This window comes from Cynara cardunculus (assembly GCF_001531365.2).
Source record: "Cynara cardunculus var. scolymus isolate 2C chromosome LG 12, CcrdV1, whole genome shotgun sequence".
NCBI lineage: Eukaryota > Viridiplantae > Streptophyta > Magnoliopsida > Asterales > Asteraceae > Cynara > Cynara cardunculus.
In genome coordinates, this window is record NC_037539.1 from 16670823 (window position 1) to 16674960 (window position 4138).

A 4138-nucleotide genomic window follows, 5' to 3' on the forward strand; every position below is an offset into this window, starting at 1 on the left:
TAGCTCATGATGAGTTGTATTTTTTTGTTTTGTCTTGATGTCTTTTGATTCCAGTATTGTAAGAATTTCATCATCCAATGAAAATTTGGAATTTGATGTTTTTCTATTAGATTAGTCTATGTTCTTCACGGTTGTTTCTAGACTAGTCTATGTTTGTTATTTCATTACTTAGGAGGAGATTGTTAAACCCCATAATTCATAAAGTGAAAAAGTAATGAAAAACAATAAGTGATGAAGAACCAGAAGACCGATGGAGACATCAAGGCAGAATTAACTAAGTCTGGAGCACAACCAGAGGACCGATGGATGACCAAGCATGCGATGGAAAGAGCATCTTCATCGAACCTCTAGTCAACTACACTTAGTGTATTATCCAGCAATTCATCCAGAAGCATGCGATGAAGACATAAAGATAAGGATGATCCATCATACCATGAATGACAGCTGGAGATGACAAGTCAACAGTTAGATTTCGTGTTTATCTTAATTACTAAAGTTTATCCATAGTTTAGATAATCGTTATCTGTTATTAGAAGATTAGCTAAAAAGTCTCATTAGATAGTTATCTTCTTATTAGTATAAATAGGTGATTAGGCCTATTGTAAAAAGAGTCGCTTTTTCATTTTTATTTATTAATAAAGTGAAATCTTAGACGCTCAAGATTGTTCTTATTTGTTCTTAAATTCTTCTTGAGTGTTCATCACTTTGTTCATCAAATCACTATAATTTGGTTGCTATTAACTAGATTATTAGTGTTATTGAGAGATCTGGGATCAACATAAACATTGTTTTTTCAGATCCATATGCCTCCAAAAAGAACTCAAGCGTTTAATTTAGCCAAGGCGTCAGTCTTGGGGCGGACGACACGCCTAGAGGGTGATTCGGTGGAGGTCTCGTCAGAGGTGACCCCTTCCGTCCAACGCGTTGTACCCTTTGTCCTTGAACTCACTAGCTACACCAGCGTCACTAGAGATGAGCACACCTACTAGTGGGCCACTTGTTCTAGATATACGTATCAATTGTCTCTGCATCCAAGTGGAAACGACGGAAGAACCAGTTACAAAGAAAGCAAGACGAGGAATTATCACTGGAAAGGCGATTAAGAGAGACATTGCTAACAACGAAAATAAAAATCTTCCTCTTAAGTGGAACATGGAAAAAAAATTTCCCGATACAAAAAAGTTTGTAGGATTGCAAAGCAAATCGGCAGCATTGTTCGTGAGCATATTCCGATGTTGACTGATAGTTATTTAAAACTTATGCAAGATGAACTCAAGATTGTGGTTGATAAACTTAGCGTAAGTATATTCTTATTAATTAATAATGCTTAACTTTTTATTTCATTTTGATTCGTATTCACTTTTCGGGTTTTCTTTGAGATAGATTGGAATGGACCTCCGGGTGACGCATTATTTGTTTGGATCCATCTAACTGTGCGCCACTCATACAATCGGTGGAAAACTGATTGCCACACATTATATAAGAAGCAAGTCATCTCCCAATTCCAATGAACTTTGTACGTCGGCCAAATCAGTGGGATTTTTGTGCATGCTTTTTGAGAAATAAACATGGAAGGTATTTAATGAGTAAATAACTAAATATATAAATAAGCGTTTCTCATGTTGTAGAATAAATCAAAGAGAATGACGGAAGCAAGGTTGTCAAAAAATAGGATCGAGCATAAATCGGGACCGACTTTGTTCCGATTTAGGGCTAATAACCTTGAAGATACCGAACACGTGGCTCCTTATCTTGGTACAATTGCCGAGAACACTACAAGTGAAGACCGTAAAGTAGGTAAACTTGAACTTTTATTTTTGTACGATCATGATTTGTATATTTTTTTTCCTTTGCTATCCAGCATCACTTTTTCACCTTTGACATCCGTTTTAGCTTAGATTCATTCTGAATTTACAGAAACTCAAAACTTAAAAGTTGTACGATCGTTTATTAGCTTTCTAGATCATCTTTAATCATTTAAATCCAAGCTCGTACGAGTGAGATATGCTCGACATACCATAGTCTCGCAAAGCTGTCAAAAATTATTCTTTTATCTCTTTTTCGTTCCAACTTTTCCAACCCTTTAAAAATATAAAAACATTTTTACCATTTTAACTAATTAATGAGGGATGATTGATGGGAAATATATAATTGTAATTAAAACAATTGTCTGAATCGTATTTACAGAAACTTGTTGAAGAAGAGATTGAGAAGATTAAGAACTTTTTTTATGGCATTCCAGAATTGTGGGGCCTCCAATTCGTTGCCCAATCGAAAAAGAAATATCAATAATCGAGCAAATTGTTTGTCCGCCAGTAGGAACGGTTATTCGAGGTATGGGTACCTTGGCGGTTCAACCAGCGAGAATGAGAGGACCGGCGAAGGGATTCTCTAAGCCGGTATCTTCAGTTGACGAGGAAGATTTGCGGTGACAACTTGCCAAGCGCAACGAGAAGATTCACTTGCTAAAAGAGGGACAAAACGAGGCAAAAAAGTTAGTCGCCGAGCAAAGAAAGATGATACAATCGTTGATGAGTATGTTGGATGCAAGTGATTCAAACTCTAACTCAACAACTCCGACCTCTCACACTTTAGGTTAAGTTTTTAATTTTGTGCTATTGAACGTGTTGCCTACTTTTAGACTTATTTAGGAAAAGTATTATCTTTCAATTATTGAACTTATTAATTTTGTTTGGTTATATAAGTTGTTTGTATAAAACATTTGGTTGCTTGTTTGTAGAAAATATGTTTGTTTGTTTATGAGATTCATTTGTAGAAAGTGTGCAAGAAAAAACTGCATCATGGTACACAAAAATCTTAGGCAATAATTAAACAATAGAAATGTTGCCTAAAAGAAATATTATATTATTTTAATTACAATTCAAAGGCAACATATCTAAATAGATTATGTTGTCTAAGTTGATATCTAAAGCAACATATTGAGATAGAGTATGTTGTCTAAGCTAATATCTAAGCCAACATATGTAGATAAATTATGTTGTCTAAGCTGATATATAAGTCAATATATGCAGATAGATTATGTTGTCTAAGATGATACCTTATACAACAAATACATATAGAATATATTGTCTAAGCTGAAACCTTAAACAACATATGTTTTTTACTTAGGCAACATAACCTTTTGTGTGTTGCCTAAGAAGTTCGCTTAGACAACATATTATGTTTGCATATGTTGCCTTGGTTCCTATGCAACATCGAGAAGGCAACACTGCTTTGGCAACACGAGTTTGTTGCCTAAAGCTAGCCTTACGCAACATATAAACCCCTCTTAGATAACATATTTCATTTGTTGCCTAAGTCGCATTTTGAGTAGTGTATACAACTGGTTAATGTGGTAAAATAATAGAAAAGTCTAAAAAAAGCCAACGAACTTTAATATTTTAAATGATCAAGTCCCTAAATATATTTTGAACAAAAAAAATTACTTACATTTATAATGAAACAAATATACCAAAAAATTACTTACATTTAAAAAAATTACTGATGAAATTTATTTTAATAAAAAATAATATATATTGTCAGTGATTTTTTAAATTAAGAAAATAAAAAAGGATTTAAAAAGGATTACTGATGAAATTTATTTTAATTAAAAATAAAATATATTTCATTGGTGATTTTTTTCAAATTAAAAGACTAGAAAATAATTTGATTAAATTACTGACGGATTAACGATAAAATTTAACTAAATATATAATTAATTAAAATTTATCGCTAATCCGTCGGTGAAATGATTTCACCAACAAGATTCAAGCACGATCTTTCACAATTATTAACATGTTCCTATATTAGAACGTTTGACGGTGATCAAGTTAGCCATCAATTAGATATAAGTAATCCATGCATATATACCAATGAACACTAGTGACGAATTTTAATTAAATATGTATTTAGTTAATTTTTATTGTTAATCAGTAATTTAATAAAATTATTTTCTATTTTTTTTATTTAAAAAATCACCAACAGAATATATTTTATTTTTAATTAAAATAAATTTCATTATTAATCCTTTTTTTTATGGGAAAAATCGAAATATATTTGTAATTAAAATATATTTAATCAGTAATTCTTTTTAAATTTTTTTTATTTTTTTAATTTTGAAAATCACTGACAAAATATT